Here is a 24142-nt window from a genome sequence, read left to right on the forward strand (position 1 = left end):
TATAACAAATAAAATAACTTTTCTTTTCTCTATCTTCATCCATCTCTTCTAGAATAACTTCCCTCTTCCCTCTACACTCAAAAATGCTTTCCATCTCAAGGCTAAGGTAAACTTTCATTTCCACCATGCTTTTCTGACCTTTCATTTACTTCCCTTTGCTTTGATTTTCTTTAATAGTTAAAATAAAAGAATCTTAGGAACTGTGTAGTCCAACTTCCTACTCAATTAAAATATGTCTTTTTTTTTTCTTTCTCTGCAATATCTCTGAAAGCCTTTGCACAATTCTCCTGACCATGGGCTCACTGTGAGGCAATCCATTCCATCTGTGTTAGGTTTTTTTTCCTGCAATAAGTCCAGTTACTCCTTTTTAATCTCCACTCGTTGTTTTAGTTCTAGCTTTCTGGAGCACTACTGGAAAAAGTCTGTTCTCTCTACTATAATATCTCTTCTAAATCTTGTTCCCTCCAGGCAAAATATGCTTTTAATCACATGACATGTTTTCCAGACTAACTTGGTGATTTTCTTCTCAATGTTCTCTAGTGTATTAACCATCCTTTTAAAAAATATGTTACTTAGGAATACAAAATTTAGTCAGAAGTGGGTCTCCAGATGTGTGTGGTCAAATGCAAAGAACATATGACCCTCCTTGATTTGAATGCCATTCTTCTTTAATGCTGCCTCAGATTGTGTAAGCTTTTAAAGTAGTACTACAGTTTGTAATGCAAAATAGAGCCCTTAATTATATACTCTCATATTTTTAACTATTGTTTTTATTTCTTATTCAGGTCTTTCAAAAAAAACTTACCAGATCCCTAAGAATAAGAAATGATTTTATCTTATATTTCCTCTCTCCTCATCCCCAAAGCATTTAGTCTGACATTGAACATATAGAGGGAATGCTTTGCAAAGGTTATTGATTGATTCATAGGTACTTTTGAAGTTGGAGAAGATTCTGAATTCCTTGTAAGCTATGAATGGATCAAATCAAGATTTTTTTTTCTTCTTAACTTTCTGTGACATATCTGGTCATCCAAATTTGGATGAACGAAGTGTCTAGTTAGTCTAAAGATGGTGCATTTGGGAGATATAGCAATCTTAAAAGGGGTAGATGGGAATAAAAAACTAAGTGAGGCGTCTGAAAATGGAACACCACAGATTCAACTTCAAAAATAAGGTCCTATTTATCCTACTTGTGATAATGAAATGGCAATTCTTAAAACAGACCTGAACTCTCCTATGATTTCACACACACTCTTATGATTTCATTGGCATAAGTAACTTTTGTTAATGAAGTTTTCATTATCTTTGCAGATCAACACCTGATTTGTGACTTATTATTTTATAGAGTTGACTGAAACTCCAGGAATTAAATAACTTGTTCAGGCAGTATCTGTTTGGGTAGCCACTGGAACCCAGATCTTTCTCTTATGCCAGGTCTTTATCCACAAAGCCTTGTTGCCCTACATCAATTGTTTTTAAAAAGATTAAGAATCAGCTTTTCTCACTTAAGGATTCATCAGTGCATGAAAATCCTATCTTTTATTTCTTTAGGAGAGTAGATACAACAGCTTATAGTTGTCACTCTCCTGCAGAATATGTAAAAAAGTCTGATTGAAAAGAATATCACCATTGGATGATGAGGTGGATAAAGTGTTGAAATTCTCTCCAATTTCTCTTATTTCCTTTTACCCCTTTCAAGATTGTCATGTCTTTTTTAAGTTAATTGGACTCTTGTTCATTGAATTGAAGCATCTGAATAGCCATTTCTGGCAAGAGAGATTAGGGGGGAAGAGTCTAGTGGTTTGGTCCTAGGTTAATATTTACAGTTTCATTAATGTTGCCTATGTTTGTAAGTAGAGAGAAAGTGAATGATTAGATCTGACTTCAGATGCTAGTATTCCAACTGGGTGAACAAATGAATCAGTTGGAAAAATTACCGTTTTAAAAGTCCAATTGATTAGAACCCAAGATTGAGTAAGTCCAAAGTTGCCTAGTATATTTAATTTTTTTCAAGAGAAAATTTCCAAGAGGAAATTTTGGAACTTTCTAGACATTCCTAGATAAACATTAACAGATTAGTCTTGGTTTAAATATCTTTTCTGTGGAAGAGAATTCCAAAATCCTGGATGCCACTCAGACCTTATTTTGCTATGATGCATCCCCTTTTAACCCCAAATTTTTCTTTTCTTTTGAAAATCAATATAGTATAATGTATACTGCATGATACTTTGTGTTAGGAAAACCTGGCCTTAAATTCCATCTCTGACATGTAACCAACTGTGTGACAATAGTCAAATCAGTGAACTTATTTAAATCTCAGTTTTCCCTCTATAAAATGGAAAAATAGTAGGTTAAGTGAGTATCTACTTCACTGGGCTGGAATGAGGCTCAAATGTGTTTATGTACATAGAGTGCTTTGTAAACTTCAAAGCACTAAATAAATGTCAATTATTGTGTTAGGTATTGTTTTTTACTTAGATTTGTAGATAATTAGTGTATATCATAGTGTCACTGATAGGAATTGTTGGGAAGGCAAGATATAAGGGAAGAAAATCATAGTTCAAAAAGAGGAGTTTCAGTCACATTTGATTGCTTTGAATATGACTTCCTGTATTGGTGTGATTTAGCTTGGTATTTTTTTAAAAAATGAATTTTATATCTATTCAAAGTATTATTTTATGTCCTATGTCCAGAGCCTAATGAACTTTATCATACACTAGTAGGTAGTTGCTAGATTCATTAAAATCTAGGGAAATGCCAAATATTCATTTGTATGAGTAATGACATAGCACTTTGCAAATATTATCTCATTCAATCCTTAAAATAATCCTGGAGAGAAGTTGTTCTTATTGTTTTCCATTTATTTACCATTTACCTACAAGTTAAGTGATTTGCCCAGGGTAGTACAGCTAATATGTGTCTGTGGCTAGACTTGAACCTCAAACTATTTCCACTGAGCTATGTTCTGGATTTCTAAGAAATCTATAGTATCTAGAATGATTATATGGAATCACAAAATTTAAGAATTAGAAGGTGCCTCAGTAACCAGTAGTTCAACCCTTAACTGGACAGACCCTGTACTACCCAACAAGTGATTATCTAAACTAAACTAGATTCCAAGAAGGAGTGAATGAATCCCTGAAAAGAGCCCATTTCACTTCTGGATACCTCTAATTATTATGAAATAATTTCTGCACCAAGCTAAAATTGGCCTCTTTGCTATTTCCACCCTTTATTCCTAGCTTTGTCTTCTGGGGCCAAATAGAAAAAATTCTAATAAATGTATTTCATACTTTCATCCCTCCCACAACATAACAGCCTTCAAATACTCAAATATAGTCATAATGCAACCCCAAGCTTTTTTTCTCTGACTTAAACATTCCCAAATATTTAAGCCAATCTTAATATGACATAGATTTAAATATTTCATCACCTTGGTTGCCTTCCTTTGGATGCTTGCCATTGTACTGAGATCTTTCCTAAAGTGTGTTGCTCAGAATTTAATATAATTCTCTAAATTGCACTGGATGAAGGACTATCACCTTCTTCTTTCTGGCAATTGTGCCTTTCTTAATGCAGTTCTGGACTTCATTAGATTCTTTGGCTACCACATCACACTGCTGACTCATTTTGACATTCAATCCATGGAACTCTTTGGATATTTTTCAAACAAACTACTGTCTAGTCATATCTTTCCCATATTATATCTGTGAGCTTGATTTTTTTGTTCCTAAATGATGAATTTCATTTTGGATTCAGTTCTGATACTCTCGTTGTTGATATCTAATATCTTTTAGAATCCTTATCTTGTCACACAGTGTATTAGGTTAGCTCTCCCTATTTAGTCCCATCTACCTATTTTTATGTTTTTTGAGTGTGCCATCTATTCCTTTATCCAAATCACTGTAAAAATGTTAAACTGATTCCAAACAATTCCTGACATATGCCAGTGGAAACTGGTACCATATAGCTAGTCTTTCTTGAACTATATATAACACTGGAGACCCAGGCTTTGATAAAGCCCATTGGGATTCAAGTGGAACTACTTGACCCTGTCTTAAATCCAAATCATATTGACTCTCACTTATTGGCCAAAAATAAGTCCCAGCTCAAGCCTCACTTGGTCATTATTTGGGTTTGGATGGCTCAGAGTACGTGTAAATAGCAATTGTTTCTGTTCTGGCCAGGAAACCTAAGATTTTTCCCCTCCCAGGTTAAATTTTTTTTTGAGTAGGTAAAAAGAGCCCATTTCTTACCTAGCCTTCATAACTGAATAGGCATTGCCTCAGACAAACTGAGACCTGGGAAAGACCTTGACTTAAAAAAGGCCAAGGTCTCCCATTGTATCTAGTCCATCTCCAGTCATCCTGATCTATGTCTTCCCACTGAATGCAGATAGTTCCAGAGGAGAGAGTAAGGGCAAACAACATTTTGAGTATTTAAACGAGGGAGGCCCAGAGTTATTGTTCCTCACCTTTCTATCAGATAGCTGAGTTTTGATATCATCTATCTTTGGGAAAATATTTTCCAATGTATTTTAGATTTCTGGATAGGTTAAGCCAAAGATCAAAAGAATGCTGTAGATATAATTTACCTATAATACAAAAGGCTATTCTTATGCTATTCTTACAGATCGAATAGAGACATGTGGGCTATGATAATAAGTTAGATGTTTTTGAAACTAGTTTAATAATTAGCAAATGTAACCTGCATACATACTGTTTGTGCTTAGTTCTTTTCATGTTTCGCCAATTAGAATTGTGAGGCCCCTGAGAACGGAGCCTGTATTTTGCTTTTCTTTGTATCCCTAAACACTTAGCACAGTCCCTGATACATTTAAGTGCTTAGCAAATGCTTATTGACTTTATGTCAACTTTGAGTGAGATCTTTAGGCTTTAAGGATCTGTCTGTGATCCTGTGCTATCTCAATAGTTTTTATAAGTAAGTTGGTTGAAAACATAGATGACATACTTAACAAATTTACAGGAGAATAGGGAATTCACTAGTACCTCTGGTGTGAGGATTGCTTAGTCCTTTTCAGAACTGCTTTCCATCGTTAGTGTCTAGATGATTCGCCCAGATCTGACCTTTTGTATCAAGAAGCTGAAGCGTGCTCAGCAGTCACATTCCAGTAAACTGTTTTGACAGACATCACTAGGTTGAAAGTAACCAAAGGATCTCAAACCCCTTGGTGAGTTAATGGGCTATCTGCCCCAAGCATGTAAAGACTCCCCCTGATGGAAAGGATAGGAACAATTTGTTTTAGTGTCTAGGAAAGTGGCTCAAGCATTTTTGCAATAATGATTTCACTCATCATAGGTATTTGGAATTTTCACATACTTATGGACAACAAAAAATCTAGCAGATCTGAATGATGAACAATTCTTGTGAGAAAACTCAGAAGTTATTATATCCAAACAGCAACCCTGAGTGAAAAGACTGGCAAATTAAGACCAGCTTAGTGACTGCTGTTTGGTTTTTCTTTCCATTGAGGTTGAAACCATAAGCTTTACTCAGATACCTCTACAAAGTCTTCTTTTGTGGGGGCTTTTTTCATACTAAAAGATATTGTGGACTTAAGAATCCAAGTTGAGTAATATAAGCTTAAATCACTATAAGTAAAGAAGAAACTTCAGAAACAAACAAAACTTGGTAAACATCACCAAAAACAAATATTTAAATCTAAATTTGTATATAGGGTCATAAATATACATAATTAAAATTTGTTTAAAATAAAAAAGTTAACTTTGACAAGATTCTCTTCAATTCCATGTATTATTGTAAACAATTTTTCTTCTACAATTCTGGTTTGTTGTCTTTATTATGATGATTTATATGATTATCAGCGTGGATATTATTTTGGTTCTGCTTTCTTCAAATCACTTCACATAAATATTCATGTATTTCTTTGTATTTTTCATACTTGGTTTTCTATGAGAACATATTTTCCCATAACATTCACATGCCACAAATTGGATAGTCATTTGGTAATAAGTAGATATTTGTTTTTATAGAATATTTTTATTATTACAAATAATGCTACTATAAATTTTTTGTACATGTCATAAATATATTCTATTTAATAGAAGACTTACTGGTCAAAGAGTATAAACAATTTTGTGGTTTTTTTGTTGATTCAGGTAGCCTTAAAAATGGTACCTGTTCATAGTACCATACAGTACATAGTACTGTTCAATAGTATACCTTATTCCCACAGTCCATCCATCTGAATTTTATTGTTCTTAAACTTCTTTTGACACTTTAACGGTGTCTGACAATTTAATGATATCTAATTATAATGTACATTTGTCTGACAAAGAATTTGGAATATTTTCTGAGTGATTATTGAGAATCAACATTTTGCTTTTGAGAAACTGATAACTCATATCTTTTAATCACTTAGCTTTTGAAAAATAGAGCTTATATAAATTTCCTTATGGATTTTGTATGTGACTATCAAAAATATTTTAGAATATATATTTTCTGAAATTTTCTTTAGCTATAACGCCTTCCCCCCAAAAATATTATTCATCAAATAATGACTAACAAAAGCTGAACATACACACTCAAAAAACCCCCCAGAAACAATGTACATGGTAAAACAAAACAAAAATGTTTAAGAATCAGTATTTCCAGTCCTTAACTCATTTTATGTTCAGTACAGTTAATAAGTCATCTTGAGAATTAGAAATCATTGATTTTATATAGTTACATGAAAGAGAATTGTAGGAAAGGGGGAAAGAAGATGAGGGAAGCACAGAAAAAAAATGCAAAATGTGCTGAAATGGCAAAATAACTGAAGCAAAAGGAATTTGCAATCTTTTTGGAGCCTTTCTTCAGCATTTGCTTTGAGTAGGGACTTGAGGCAGGATCCCATATACCCAAAGCAAGAATGCAGAAGGTTCCCAATCTTGCACAATATCAGAATGGGAAGGAGGCAAAAACACTTGAGGGATCAGAGATAAGCAACTCAGAATGCAAGAGAAAAAATAAAGGAACAGAAGACCAAGGAAGAAAAAATTTTGGTAAAATCCCAGCTCAAAAGGAGAAAATCCGACAGGAGATCATAAAGACACAAGAGGGGAAATGGCTTTAAAATACAAAAAGAGGTTAGATAGCAATGAGGAGTTATACTAAAAAAGTAAAAACCAAAATTTCCAGGCAAAAAAGAGAATGCAGAATTAAAACAGGATAAACTACAGAAAAATTCAATAGACAAAAATGTCTAAATTTCAAATGAAATTGTGAGAAATTCAAACTTGAAATGCCAAATTTTAAAAACACAAATATATATATTTAAAAAAGGAAAGCAAAAACATGATATCTCCTAAGATATAGAGTTTTTGAAAAATAGAATGACAGATTTGGAACACAAAAATGCATTATTAGAAGAAACTTTTGCAGAAAAGCAACTTGAAAAGAAGATTTTCCAAGAAAGCCAAAATAACTACATAGAGATAATTTAATGATCATAAATATCCCATAAAAATGCAAAATGTAAAAAAAATCCCAATACCTTTGACAGGAAAATAAAAATAAATTGCCCCAAAACTTTTGAAAACAAACAATAAAATTAGGATCAATGAAATATATAGATCCCTCCTAGAGAAAACTCCAATATTAAAACTATAAAGCATAGAGTTACTAATTTCACAAATTCAAAAAATCAAAGAATCTGAAAGTAGCCAATTTGATTGCTTCAAAGCCATGAAAAATTGAGGAAGATGAGGCAACAATATTTCAACAAGAAAAGGAGCTCAAGTTGCTACTAAAGTAACATATCCTTTAAAGATGAATCTAATCACCATTGTATTGAATCTTCAACAAAAGAATCAAGAGAAAAGAAGGACCTTTTAATTTATATTTTGTACACTAAATTATGTGATACTTTATAAGTGAAACAATATTTTTTGTGGAAGAAAGAACTTCATAGGAAAATACATTACAGGGAAGAAGGGAGCAGGGATACACCCTACTCAGTCCAAGGTAAACAGGAAAAAGATAATCATTCCCTTGGGCTCTTATCAAATGTCAGGGATATGAAGATTCAGATAAAAATTGAAAGAATGGGATGGAAATGGGGAAGGCAATATGGAGTATGACCAATGGCCTGTTCCTCTAATGGAAGGCAAAGGATGCTGTAAATAAGATCCTCAAGGGAGAGTGGGTAAAGAAGAATAACATGAAAGCTGCTGGGAGGTGAAAGGAAATATCAAATATCAATCTGGAGGGAGAAAATCTTTGCATCAAACACTCTGAAAAGGGTTTCATATTTAAGATATAAATGTGTACATATGTGTATATATATATATATAGTTATACACACATACATATAATGAACACATACATATATACCCATGTGCATCTAAGTATACAAATATACAAATGTACATATGTATGTGTATAGATGAATGTTAACACATGGATATGTTGCATACATTATGTGCATGTGCTCACACACATATGCAGCTAGATGGCACAATGGGCCTGAAGTCAGAAAGACATGAGTTCAAAAACAGCCCCAGATACATACTAGCTGTGTGATCTGGGCAAGTCAATCAACTTCAGTTTGCTGAAGTTTTCTTATTTGCAAATTGGGAATGATAATAGCACCTACCCCCCCAGAGTTGTTTTCAGAACCAAATGAAATAATATTTATAAAGTGAGTAATATTTATAGTAAGTGACAAATAACTGTTAACATATATATCCAATTGGGGGAAATATATGTGTATATACACATAAAACTCCATAGTCATATATATATATATATATATATATATATATATATATATATATATATGTGTGTGTGTGTATACACATGCATACACATGCATATATATATATATATATATATATATATATATATATATATTTATGTTGTTTAATTGTTTTGTAGCTATTTCTAACTCCCTATGACCCTATTTGGAATTTTCTTTGCAAAGACCCTGGAGTAGCTTGTCATTTCCTTCTCCAGCTCATTTTACAGATGAGTAAACTGAGGAAAAGTCCTGAAGTGACTTGCCTGGGGCCACACAGTTTGAAAGTATCTGAGGCTGGATTTGAATTGAAGATAAGTCTTCCTGATTTTAAGCCTGATGTTCTATCTACTGTGCAACCTAGTTGCCCAATATAGATGTACACATAATACACGTATACACACATGCACATATACATCCATACTCACGTGTTTACACATCCCCACATTCCAATAACTTATGGTAAATGTGTAAGGTGATTTTGATAGATGGGTTTGATATTTCTTTTTAAGATATACCCTGCCTCTCCATTTCTCCCTAACTTGTCTGCCACTATTTTAGGACTTTCTTTCTCCAAGTTTCACTTAAACAGATGGGAGCAGTGTGAGTCCTCTTCTCTTTTATTGCAAGACCTTGAATAGTTATCACCCAAACCTGGTTCTAATTCCCTTCAGTCCTCTCTATGCGGGGAGAGAGGAGAAGGAGGTTCCTTGGCATGTACTTTAAAGGAATTAGTGTAGTTGGTGAAAGCTGCCTTTCCCTCTTCTTTGTAGCTTAATATATTCATGCCTTAAAAGAACACAGTATTCTGCATTTTTTTTAGAAGTTAAAATCAGCAGAAACTGAAATAGTATGGTTCAACAATGGCAAGGAATTTAATATTCTAAGTTTGGTTTTTAGGGCTAAATTAAGGTACAAGTTTAAATTTGCTTCTGTTGTAACTATGCTGGGAAGCTAGGTGACACAGTGGACAGAACTCTGGGCCTGAAGTCAAGAAAGACTCAAATTTCTGAGTCCAAATCCTGCCTCAGATACTTACTAGCTGTGTGACCCCAGGTACTTCACTTAACTATTTGCCTCAGTTTCCTTATCTCTAAAACAAGTTGGAGAAATAATTGCATGGCACTCAAGTGCCTATGCCAAGAAAACCCCAAATGGAGACTCCAAGACATGGACATGACTGAACAACTGCAACAAAATGGTTTATTTTCATGACTATAGAAATTTCTTTTCTTGATATCACTTGTATGTCTTGAAGATGTTTTAGTCATGGCAGGGTAGAATAGTACCATGTGAAATCTGACTAGATTTGGAATCATAGGACCTAGATTAAAATCCAGGCTGTGTCACTTAATAACTGTATGACTTTGCATATATCATCTCAATTTCCTCATTAGGAAAACAAAAGGGTTGAACTAAGATATCTGTTAAGGCTATCCAGTTCTAAATCTCTATTTTCACATATATATATATATATATGTATATATATATATATATATATATTTATCACCATATTTTTCCCTAAGCACAGTGGTATCTCCTAAAAGGCAGTTGGTGGGGAGCCCTGGCTCTCACAAGACTATTGACTATAGAAAGGATAATAATTTTTACTCTTCTAAATGTCCAGGTAGAGAATCTGTGGGGTTGAGAAATATTTTGCAGGGACAGACCATTGGCAATGCTAGGAAAGAGCACTCACTCACATTCTGATGCCTACTTTTTATGGAGGTCACCACTCATTCATAGGACTTATTTATTCCTCTACAAGTGGAGATGGTAATTAGAAATTCATTGGATTTTCTGGCCACCTAACCTTCTGAATGACTTATCACTGCATAGAGGATGCTTTAGCAATTTAGTAGCTCATTCCAGAAATAGATGATGGGGGGAGGCTTATCTTGTTATAAAGTATTCTGGAGCTAATTTACATAAATCATAATGGCCCATTAAGAAAGAGACTATTATTATGCCAAGGTTTCCTATGATACTAAATACTCCTAATAGTCTTAATTATTTTTTTGGTTTTAATCTGTACTTGGGGACAATCATTCAAAATCGGTAAGACAGAGACATTCATCTAGACATTATTCAATCATTAAATTAGACAAAGGGAATACTCCTATTGCATTCTTTCTGAAACAATGAAACTCTCTTTCTCTCTCTCTCTCTCTCTCTCTCTCTCTCTCTCTCTCTCTCTGTGCGTGTGTGTGTGTGTGTGTGTGTGTGTGTGTGTGTGTTAGACTGAATTCCTTCAGTGACATTTATAAATGTCTTTTTTTTTTCCTATGGATTCAACACTTTCTTGGAAAAATACTCCCAGGAATGAAGTTCAGATCCTAATTTTTTTCTTATTCTTATGTAGAATTCTCTTTTTATCCTTTCCCCAAATTTGGACAATTTTAAAAAGGTTAGACAGTTTTTTGTTTTTAAAATTAAAACTATCATGATAAAGGTTCAGCTAAATGGCACAGTAGATAGATTGCTGGGCCAAGCGTTAAGAAGACTCATATTGGAACAGCTAGGTGGCATAGTAGATTGGGCACCAACCCTGAAGTCAGGAGGACATGAGTTCAAATCTGATCTCATACACTTAACACTTCCTAGCAAAAAAAAAAACAAAAAAAACCCAACAAAAAACAATACTCATCTTCCTGAGTTCAAATCTAGACTTAGACATTTACCCTGGGTAAGTCAATTAACCCTATTGGGTTCTGTTTTCTTATCTGTAAAATAATCTGGATAAGGAAATGGAGAACTACTTTAGTATGTTTGCCAAGAAAACACCAATTGGGGTCATGAAGAGTTGTATTTGACTGATTAATGATTGAACAACAACAAAAAAAAAATAGTCCTGTTCTATATTTTATTTTTAAGATAAAACAATCTCAATGAAACCTCTTCTACTGAGATCTGTTTTAGACTGTACTTATCAGCAGCTAAAGTCCTGCCCCTCCACCAGGACTTTTAGCAGCTTCCAGGAAGACAAAAGAGATTCTTTGGGCTTGTGACAGAGATATTGTAGAAGGTATTGGAGTCAAGGTAGTGAAGAGAGGAAGGGAGGGAGGGAGGAAGAGGAGGAGAGAGAATGGGAAAAGAGAGAGAGAAAGAGAGAGAGAGAGAGAGAGAGAGAGAGAGAGAGAGAGAGAGAGAGAGAGGAGGGGAAGGAGGGGAAGGAGAGGATGAGGGAAAGGGGGAGGTAGAGGGAGGGAGACAGATATAGACAGACACAGATAGAGAGACAGAGACAGACAGAGAAACAGAGACAGAGATACACACACACAAAGACACAGAGATACATACAAACACAGACAGAAACAGACAGAGACATACACACAAAGACACAGAGAGATACAGACAGGCAAACATGTAGACAGAAACAGAGACAGACACACACAGAGAGAAAGAGAGACTAAAAGAGTCAGAGAGACAGAGCTAGAAAGACAGAGAGAGGGAGAGAGAAAGAGTGGGACACCCCCCCACACACACACACATCCCTGTGTTTGCCAGCTTCCCATATCCCTTGAGAGTATTTTCCTGACCTCTTGAAGAGTAGCCTTGCCCATGAAGTTCATTGATGAAATCACTTGAAGTCTATAGTCTGAGTCTTAGTTTCTCAGGGTCACAAATTTGATTTTTCCAGTTTAACCTGGTGTGTGTGGGAGTGCTCTTGGGCCTCCCCAGACAGATGGATTCTCAGTCACCCAAACTCCCAAAGGACTGATGCGTAGCCAAAACAACGTTTTATTAAGTTATACTAAGAAATACAATTATGAAGTAGAAAGGAATAATGGTATTGGCTGGACAGTCCATTCTCCTGGCAGTAAGTCTACATGGAAAACAAAATCAACACCAGAAGGTTACTTAGTGCGTATTCAATTAAATTTATACAATTTTAGAGGAAAGGCCTTAAGGATAAATCCCCCTTGTTATATAAATATAGGATGGCTTAAAGTCTGGGAGATATGTTGCTGGCTACATATACATCCAGCCCTCCCAACTAGCCACGCGGGCTAGACCAAGGATATGGGGGCAGGAGATCTCTATCAACACTTGTACTTTACCTGTACCCCAGATTTACCCTGGATTCCATGCTCTGGGAGTGCCAGTCACATCAAAGGGGGAAGAAAGTTATTCAGTTTCATCCATGCCTCATATTTCTGTAGAATAATTCTATTTTTGACTTGTTGGAGCAGGAGGAGATTTAAAAGTTACACAGAGTATAAACATGAATCAGGCATGAAACAGGGAAGTTTTATTCTCACCCAAAAAGGGAATGAGAAGTAATAAAGAGGCATAGAATAATTATAGTCAGGTGAGGGGCTAGTTCACAAGTCTCATTGGGAATCCTTTTAACAAAGCTGTTTATTAGCTCTTATACCTTTTTCCTTCATTGAATATAGCCTGATTAATGCCAAGTGAGTTCTGCATCTTTTCTAAAACAGATTTCTTTCCCTTATTTTTGGAGGGCATTATTTCTCTTTCCTTTTAATCTATTTTATACTTTTATTCTTTGATTTGTGGTCCTCATAATAATTTATTTCTTCTTTAGTCTTTATATTCCTTGTAGAATTCATACTTTGAACATATCTATTCTGTTTTCCCTTCTAAAAAGTTTTTATGAAATTGTAATTTTCCTTCCTGAGCTACTCCCTCTCTCTTTGCCATTGCACCATTACTAATGTTATCTGACAATTGTGGGCCAAATAGGCCCTGAACTCATTAGTCAATATATGTCAGTCAGGGTTTGAATCTTGGTTTTCCTAACTCTGAGTTATTATCACATAATTCTTCCTCTCACACCATCTACTCACAAAATACTCATTGTTCCTATGGAAAAAAAATCTACTTTTCTCGCATACAGTACTAAAGTGTTTGAGGTTCAGCACCAAATGTTGAGATTGATGTAAGCACCAAATGATGAGACTGAGGAGAGCAACTGTCATCAAATGTTGAGGTTTGGTACCAAATGTTGGAATTTGGTTAAGTGAAGAAGTGGCCACTCTTTTTGGCAAAAGGTAAGTTTTTATAAGAAGAGGTTACAGACAAAATGCAGAGGTAAAATAGACACCAGGAGTGGTAAATATGAAATAGATCTGGAAGAGCATATAGTTAGCAAGGAAAGTGGTTTTTAACAATTAACAGAAAGAACAAATTTTCTAGTGGAACTCATAACCAGGAGAAAAGGAATACTCCTTGAGGTGGGAATACCATAGAGGGGCAGGATAAATCCTAAAAATGATGTAGCACCTAAAAGAATTACTTAGCTATAACAAGGAGAAAGAAACCATGAGGCATAATGTGGGGGGGGGGAGGTTAGCATGGATGAGGGATGAGGAGAAATATAGCAATACAATGGCAGTCTAACCCAAAAGGGATTCAGCAAAGATGGTGTAAGCCACAGACAGATTTGTGGGGGAAATTTAACTTTTGGGGTTTGACATAACTTGGCTTTCTGACTGGATATGCTAAGGTGGGCTTACCCATACCTTACCTCCATAGGGAGAGAGCCTGCAAGTTTGAATGGATCCCCATCAGTGCCCTTCCCTGTTTGCCTTAGGGAGTAAACTTTTCAGTACTTCGGGCTTTCTTGCCAACTCCATCTAGTGACTCAGGACCTCCTTAGCTAGTATTTGTAAGATATGCCTACATATTTGATTGATTAAATGTGTCCTTTACTATATAATGGCTTCCATACTCTGTGTTTACTTATACTGATTATTCCCTCCTCCTTCCAAAACAAAAATAAAACATAATTACTTTAGACTTAAGAATATCATGGCATAAAAGGGGTGACCTCTAAGAAAAAATTAGGACTTTTTGGAAATGTGGAATATGAAATATTTTCAAAATACTTTGAGATCCTTAATTCTGATGAATGTGACTCTTTCCAACAATGAGGTGATTGATTTTGTGGTGTGAAGAAAGCCGTCTACACCCAGAGAGAGGACTGTGGGAAATGAGTGTGGACCACAACATAGCATTCTCACTCTTTTTGTTGTTGTTCACTTGCATTTTGTTTTTTTACTAGTTTTCTTTCCTTTTCAATCTGTTTTTCTTGTGTAACAACAGAATTGTATAAATATGTTTGCATGTGTTAGACTTAACATATATTTTAGCATGTACAACATATATTGGATTGCTAGCCATCTAGGAGAGGGGTGGGGAGAAGGAGGGGAAAATCTGAAACACAGAGCTATGCAGGCGTCAATGTTGAAAAATTACCCTTGCATATGTTTTAAAAATAAAAAGCTTTAAAAAATTCTTTGAGATCCTTAGCAAAAACTGTTACAATGTTTAGAGTACTAATTGTTTTGGAAATGAAATTTCTTATGGGAAATATAGTACTTCATAATTTTAAATGACAATTTTACCTTTGTAGCTCAGAATGATGTTTGATGTGGCAACTAGATGGCTGTTGTTTTGTTTTTCGTCCTGGAAGAGGACTAAAGGTGGCAAGAACAGCTGAATGACAAAGTGGATAGAGCCTGGAGCTTGGAGTGAGGAAGGCCTGTCTTCAGATACTTACTGGCTCTGTGGTTCTGGGCAAGTCATTTAACCCTGTTTGTCTCAATTTCCTTATCTATTAAATAAGCTGGAGAAGGAAATGGCAAGTTACTTCAGTTGCAGTTTCATGTGCAATTTTCTTTTAGAAGACTGTGTTATGAAAATGATTGTTTTATTCATAAATTAAAAAAAAAGAAAACCCCCAAATTGGGTCATGAAAAATGGGAGATGACTGGAAACAACACAACAAAATGATGTTTGGCATTTTGAAAAAAGTACAAGCTTTAGAATCAGAGCACCTGCCTTAGCATCCTGCTTTTGCTGCTTCCTAATTATTTCCCTTTTCTGAGCCTCAGTTTCTTTATAAATAAAATGAAGAGTTTGATTTAGGCGCTTCCCAAAGCTGAATACTGTGGCCTTCCTAACATATGTGTAATTGCAAAGGGTGTGACTATAAAAGAACCAAAACTTAACAACAAAACCAAAAGAAGAAAATACCCACAACAGGCTTTGGAGCTTAAGTTAGTCCATTTTAAAGAAAGTATGATAAATCCCATGGACTCAATATTTTTGAATTTAAAAGCCTAGTCAGTGGCTGACCTCTCTGAAAGCCCAGCTATTAATTGCAGGTAATCCAAAAGATGTCTTGGGGCCATGGAAGCTGATAAAAGCCTGAGCTCTTCAAAGGGTCATTTCAGAGCATTTGACACTAGCTCTGTTAATTGTCACCCTGGGAGTGGAATGGTTGTCTGAAATAGGATATGGCCACAGCCAAAATGGGTAAGGGTTTTAATAACGGTTGGAATGAAAAACAAAAAAAACAAAAAAAAATAACGAGTAGTTTTAGGGAAAGGTTTAGAGATTGTGAAGAAAGGAAAGAAAATAGTAAGAAATGAGCTTTATTTTTTTAAAAACAAACATGCAAAAGATTATTACCCTGATTTCCAGTCAAAGATTTTGAGACTCTGGGGAGGTGAGAATGAGTCTGGGTTGTAATTAGAATGCTTTAGCTCCTCTGTACTTTATCCTTTTAGGGAAAGATGTCTCCTTTTTAAGGTTCATTTCCTATCCACCTGTCTCTTGTATTGCCTTCCTGTATTCTCCTCTGAGACTGTGCTTTATCAGTTATTCACCTATCTCTTCATGAAAAAATTTTAGGTGTTGTCTGAATTTTGCTCTGATGTCTAAGCGTGGTATTTTTCTTCCATTTGTGAGTTTCATGGTGTTCATCTGGGTTGGAGAAAGTGGATAATTTCCACTATTAGTGATTGTTTAAAATTTTGCTAATCTTCATATTTTTGAGATTCCTCAGATTAGCTGTTCTACCTTTTTCTATTCTTATTAAAATAATCTTAAATTTACTTTTATTCATTCCTAGACAATACATTTCTTCTATTATACTAATATATATATATATATATATATATATATATATAATGTATGAATGTGTATGTGTGTGTGGCTTTTTAAAGGCCATATTTCATTCATTTATATATATGTATATACTTAAATATATCTAATATTTTTTATTATTTTATTTTATCCTTACAAAAACTTTGGGACCTACATGCAACTATTATCCCCATGTTATAGATGAGGAAATTTAGGGAAAAAGTAAGTTACTTGACCAGGATTACATAGCTAGTAAACATCTAAGGTAGGATTTGAACTCCTGTTTTTCTGACTTTAGATCCAAGAAGCTTATCTACAACTCTAATACCATGGTCATTTGAAATGTGCTTCCTCAACTTTTCTCCCACCTACCTCAAAACTTTTTATGGTCAATATTCAATTTCTTTCAGAAATATAACTAAGTATTTTGTTGCTTAAGACAAATGCAGTGTTTGGAATGGTACAAAGGAAAGTTCCTTCCTTAGAGGCAGTCACATCAGAATATGGAAAGGCCATATTCCAGAAATTCCATTGTTAGTTCTCATAGATGATCCTTCACTCTCCAATCCGAGGAGGAAGAGTATGGGTAAAGGATTAGAGGGAGCTCCTCTTATCACATTACAATTGTAGCACACAGACCTGATTGCCTTTGTTTTGTTATCCTCTATACTCAGTGTCTCCCTCATGCCCTTTCTTAAAGCATAGAGGAAGAAGTGATTCTTTCCTTTCCAAGACCAATTTTTTACCTAGATATTGATGTCTTCTCCAAGATTTTGCTCTATTCATCTTTTTCTTGTGTGTTATCAGAAACTTTCTTTACTTTGTTGTACAAACTGTCTACCTCCAAAGAGATAGGCTTATGCCAATTTGGAGCTTTGATTGGAATCTGGAACAATAATTAAATAAACTTGCTTTTTTTTTTTAATCTGGAGGACACAATAAGACATCTACAGAAAACCTAAAAGGGCATACAAAAGTCTTCTGGACCACTCATGATAGCTATGTCCACTTATGCAATTCAAATACAGACACTAGATTTTTCTACCTTGTTCCCAAGTAAGTACTTTTTCTTACTACTTTTTTAGCTCCCTTTTATGTGTTCTCACATTAATAATTATATTTATTGAGGGCAGGGACTTTCTGTTTGATTGTGTATTATTATTAATATTTAGCATGTTGTGTCTTAACCTGGCATATTATTGTCAGACCTTAATAAATACTTTGTGAAAAATCTATATATGTATGTATGCAATTTTTCTGTCTTCTGTCTCATCTTTTTTTCTATATCTATCTATCTATCTATCTGTCTGTCTGTCTCTCTGTCTCTCTGTCTGTCTATACATCCAGCTATCTACCTGTCTCTCTATTCCTCTATCTTATCTCTTTTCTTTGTCCATAGTTTTCTAATCTGTTTATCTTGTCTATCTTATTAGTGTGTGTTATATGTCTATCTTGAATCTAGCTTATCTATCAATTTAATTTATCTTGTATGTCTATTCATGTATCTATCTATCTGGCTATCATTTATCATCTGAGAGGGCTAATTTCATTTAAAACTTCAGAAAAAAAGGGAGAAATGCCCAGGAGCTCTTAATCATAGGATATAGAATTGGAAGAAATTGTAGAGATTATTTGGAATGGGATCATAGGATCTTCGATTAAGAATTGGAAGGAATCTTAGAGATCTTTGAATTCAATCTCCCATTATACATTTTACAGATGTGGAAACTGAGACTGAAAAAAAGCTAAATGATTTCTTAGGGTAAAATATTATAAAGGACTTCAATGGGTTTTAAGAATCCAGCTATCATGACTCCACATCCAGCATTATTCACTAAATTACTTGCCTGCCCTCCATCCTTCTCATTTTATAGGTGAAAAAATAAAACAAAATTAAGATCCCAAGAAGTGAATCATTCCCTCAAGTTCACATCATAATAAATAGCAAAATCAGGATCCATATCCAGTCCCAAGATTCCCAATACTTTTTTTTCCTCAAGCTTCTCTACAACTCAGACCCTGCTGTTCTGATAATTTCACCTCAAATCCTTTATTCTTCAACACACCAGATTTATGTGTCAACATTTAGGTCAATCAGTTCATTCTCCTTTCTCTTGATATCCTGGCCATCAAAGCAAAAAGCAGCAGTAATTTAGCCTTCTTACACTATCTTAGGACATCCTCTTATATCCTGGTCCACATGGGTTGCCTCATTCTTCCCACTTTTCTTTGATCTCCCTTTTTCCCTACCAAATTTCTTACTTGCTTTTTACCTTTACAATATAACTTTTCTGTTGAATTTGCTGTCTCTGAACTTGTTATTGCTTTCCTAATAATCAAATACAATATTGTCTGTCCTTATTTGCCTTGGTTTCCCTACCTAATTAATTACTGTTGGACACTTTCTCCTTCTGCATCCATTTTCTCCTCTTGACTTCTGTTACACTGTTATTTTCATTATCATCATCTTGCTATGTTGGCTCCATCTTTGCCAATGTCTTTAAAATAAAATACATATCTTTGTACACCACCTTCATTTTCAAATGTTTCCTGCCCCCTCCTCCAAATAGCTATCCTTTGTCACAAAGAATACAAATTGAAGATTTTAACAAGCTTGTCAATATATCTGCCAAGTCTCATGATCTATGCAATATTTCATATCCACAATTCTCCATGTATGCAAAAAGGGAAGAGAGGTACATTTTATCCTTACTTCTTTGGGGTTAAGCTTGTTATAATCACATAGCATTCAGTTTTTTCCTTATTTATTTGTTTTTATTCTTTTAATTTATATTATTTTAATTAATGGATATATAATTTTCTTGGTTCTGTTTACTATATTTTGCATCAGTTCATATGTCTTCCTATGGATCTCTGTATATTTTTCATATTCATAATTTCTCCTGATAATAATTTTCCATAATAATAAGAACATCATATGTTTAGCCATTTCTTATTCAATAGGCATGTATTTTGTTATCTTTTTTTTTTTTTTGTATTTTTACTTTTCTATTACTTTAACATGTTCCCCTCTCTTCCCATTTCCTAAACACAGTGTAGTCATTTCATAAGTCTCTGTTTTTGATTTTTTTCTTTATTTATTCCTTTTCTTGAATATTCTTCATTTCTGTTTCCCACAGCTTTGTTTATTCCCTTATGTAAATGACATTTTCCCTCTTCTTCTCCTCCATTCCCCCATCCTTCCTTCCCTCCTCCCTCCCTCTCTGTCTCTCTCTTTCTCTCTCTGCCTGATTGTCTGTCTGTCTAACTCTGTCTCTTTCTGTCTCTCTCTGTCTCTTTCTCTCTGTCTATGTCTTCTTTCTATCTCTGTCTTTGTACATGTGTCTATTTCTCTGACTGTCTTTATGTGTCTATCTCTATCTGTCTGTGTCTCTTATTCTAGGTCCATAGTTCCAGATGCCTGATAGATATTATGACTTGAAAGCTTTCCTCATATTTCACATGACCAGACTAAATTCATCCCCATCTTCCACAACTTCCTTTCTGCTCTTGACTTCTAAACTTTATTTCCATTAATTGCACCTCTACATTCTCTCATTCACCAGGAACCTTTCACTTCTCCTTGTCCCTTGGCATTAATGTGCAATTGATCACAATCATGCCTTGTCTATTCTAACCTGATCCCACAATAATAGCTATCCATTCCTTATCATCTTAATTTTGCAATTTCACAGTTCTGGTCTTCATTTCCTTTTTCCTGGACTTTTTCAATAGTGTCCTCCTGAATCTCATATTATTTGCAATATTTTTCACCTCCAATAATTCCTATTTTGCACCTTGGCTACAAAAAAATCTCAAATCTTAATTTTGGCCTTCATGGTCACTGAGCTTAACAAGATGAAGCACACTCAGGGAAGAGTTGCATGGACTTGCTCTGGTTTAACATATGAAAATTTACAGCTGTAAACTCTCTTCCTTGTAACAACTATATGAGGTAAGAAGTACAAATATTATTAGTCCCATTTTACAGATGAAAATCTGAGGCTTTATGAGATTAAATGACTTGTCTATTGTGACCAGTTAACAAGTAACAACATAGATCTACCAACTCACAGTTCTTTGTTCTTCTAACCAAGCCAGAATGTTTAAAAATTCAGGGAAAAGGAGCTCTTTTAATAAATTAAATAAATGAAAATTATTTGTAAATAAACAAACAAATAAATAAAATTATCCCTTGTTGCATTTGCCAAACCAACAGGTTGTCTAGTGTCTAGCACTTTCTAGTGTCTATTCATTCTCTCAAATTTTACTGTATTTACTTGCTTGGTCTCTCATGCTGTAGAATTGGACATTTCCTACAAATAAAATATTTTATGAAGCCTTAGATGTTTCTGTTACCTTGTTCACTATCCCTTATTAAATTAAATGGGCCTCAAGGCAATTGCTGTACCTATTCTAATTTTGCAATCTGTCATTTGAAGAGTTTCTATGCTTAATACTAGGGTTATCCTCTGAATGTTTAGGAAGAATAAGCAAGTAGTTATTACTGATATGACCGTGGGGATTAAGAAACCTTCCTTGTTTTTCTTTCTCCTTCCCCCAAACAAGTGATGGTTTCTGAAATTTCACCCTAAGAGACTCACTAATTTAATTCATAATGATATCCTTTTCTCCTACCAGCAACAGGATAACTTGAGGACTCTGAAGGAGGTACATACAGGAAAAGGAGTGAAACCAAACTTTTGCACATTCTTCTTGGACTTCCTTGTAAGGGAAATTGCTAAACTTCTTTAGAAATAAGGCATCTGATCTTTACAAGCATAAAATCTCAGGACTGGGCAGGAACAACTTTTTTTAGCAGTTGAGGAATACTTGAGGAATCTTCCTAATTCAACAAATGATATTTGCAGAGTAATTGGAGCTTCTATAAATATCCAATAAATATTAAGTAATGAAGTTTCATATTTGAGATGAATATGATGGAATCAAAGGGCTAATAGATTTTTTAAAATTCCCAAAGTAATTCCAAAAGAGCAGACAGAGGGTATCTGTATTATTTAGATCTTGACTTAGATGAATGAATAGAAAGATAATCAATGCCAGTTCATTTTCATCTAAGATCTTTCTTCTTTTGTAAAGCAGGGTTTTTTGCTTAGATTTCAAAGCTCCAGAACAGGGGCCATGCCCTTAATTCTTATCAGGGCAATAGTGGCACAAACTTAGATTTTCATGGTTCGATGACACAGTGGTTGCCATGATCAGTTTCATCTGATCTTTCTTGGGCTAAGGACCCTGAAGGGACGTTCTCTTAAGAAGCCTGTTCCTGTGATCCAGCATGGAGAGTTGTTTTACCATGTCAGTCAACATGAGGAAAAAGACATCAGGTTCCTATTGGGTATTGCCAAAATTATTCTTTTATTTCCATCAGTAGGGCAAGATTTTCCATGGACAGTGAAAATTGCAGTTAAGTAGGCAACCAGTGAAATATATAGAAATTAATTTATTTCTAAAAGATTCCCCTTCACTCCTTTCTCCTGTGGCTGTAAATTTTATTTCTCCTTTCAATAAAATTCTTAATTGGTTCTTAAGTTGCTGAATTCCATTATATAAAAGTACATAATTGAACTAACAGGAAATGGAGTTAACCAACCAAACACTTCAATCAATAAAAAAAAAAGTATTTGAAAATTTCAGAGAAGCTAGAAGGCAAGAACACCATTACTCCTAGTTCTACGGATTGAACTTCAGATTTTGTTGGCATAGGGAACTCCTTGATGGAGAAATTCTCTCTACCAATATAGGTCTGTACCTTTTTGCATCTAATAGTTTTAGAAAGTTGTTTAGAGCAATAAGGGATTGAGTGCCTTGCCCAGAGTTATACAACCAGTATGAGTCTTGAACCCAGGTCTTGAAATCTGGCTCTATATTTACTATACTGCCTCAATAATAATTATAACAGTATATTACATGTTTTCTCTGCACATATCTCAATTGATCCTCATAAAAGCCTTATGAGGTATTATTAGGAGGACATGGATATTTCTAAAGTTCTAAAGATATTTTTGATAATTCCTTCTTTCAGGAGGCAGCTAGGTGGTACAGTGGATAGAGTGCTGGAGTCAGTAAGACTCATTTCCTGAACTTAGATTTGGCCTCAGACACTTACTAGCTGTATGATCCTGGACAAATTACTTTACTCTGTTTGCCTCAGTTTCCTGAGGATAAAATGGCTATTTCAGTGTCTTAGCCAAGAAAAATCCCAAATGAGATCACAAAAAGTCAGACTCAATAGAAAAACAACTGAAGAACAACACTATCCTTTCATAGTAATTGTCTTTAAACAGATACCCCTATGGCATTTTGTAAGCAATAAAGAAGACATAATTCCTACTTATGTTGATTTTAGAAGTTTGCAAAGTTTGATTTCTGAATATTTTAAACTTTTTACCTTTTTTAGATAGAAAGAATGGAAAGAATTTAATGTAAACTATTTTTCTGTCCTAAGGCTAATTAGATAGCTAGATGGCCTAGAATTGCTCCTAAATTAATATAAGGTTTTAATAATTTCCAGTAAAGCAATTTTTCTACTAAGAGGACCATATGAGAAGTAGGACAGGAGTTAGATATTTGAGATCTGTCATCTGGTCAGATTCATCACTAATCCTTATTGCAACATCAGTTGAAATTTCAATATCACTGGTAAAGGTTAAGCAGAGTTTATCCTTTTTGTAGTTTTCTTTTGTATTCTATCTTGTGGCCTCTCTGCTCCTTTTGAGAGATGACATATAAGGGTTAATTGTGGGTCTGAACCCCAGGCTCTGATCTACTCTGAAGAAAGCTGTGAAGTTATCAAAGGGAAGAGATTAGATAAAATGAACAATGGAGTAGCAGTCTGTGAAGAAGATAAATGGTTATAAATGAAGACATCAACTGAAGGGGTGAGTATTGTGTAAAACATTTGGTTAATGGTTAAAAAAAAGAAGAAGGGATATTATGATGAGAACATAATATAGACTACTCAGCCAGAAGGAAATGGATAATGAATTCCAGAAGTAGATTTAAAAAAAAATGCAGAGAACCTTTATGTAATAGAAAAGGAGGATTTCATTTATCTAGAAATCTATGGGGATACTTTCTACTAAAAGCACAGTAGGAGATGTTATTTTTAAAAATTATCGATCATTTTTTTTACATAACAGATATTTTTCCCCCAAATAGTAAGTAAAACTATCTAAGAGAATAGTTTACCAGGTAGTGTATAATAAAACTTTATCCTTTGTTGTTTATTATTTGTTGGCAGAAGGAAAATATATATGCTTTTACTTTAATAAGTTGGTATTAGAACCACAGAATCTCAAAATTGTATGGGAAATCAGAAGCTATTTATTTTGAAAGAGGAATGAATAAAAATCTTCTTTATAGTAATAATAATGCAAGTTGATTCCCCAATCTTTGTTGAAGACCTCAAGAAGTCTAGACCTTCAACATAGTAGGGAGAACCTCTCCCAAACCCCAAATTCCCAAACA

Source organism: Sarcophilus harrisii, chromosome 1 (assembly GCF_902635505.1).
Source record: "Sarcophilus harrisii chromosome 1, mSarHar1.11, whole genome shotgun sequence".
NCBI lineage: Eukaryota > Metazoa > Chordata > Mammalia > Dasyuromorphia > Dasyuridae > Sarcophilus > Sarcophilus harrisii.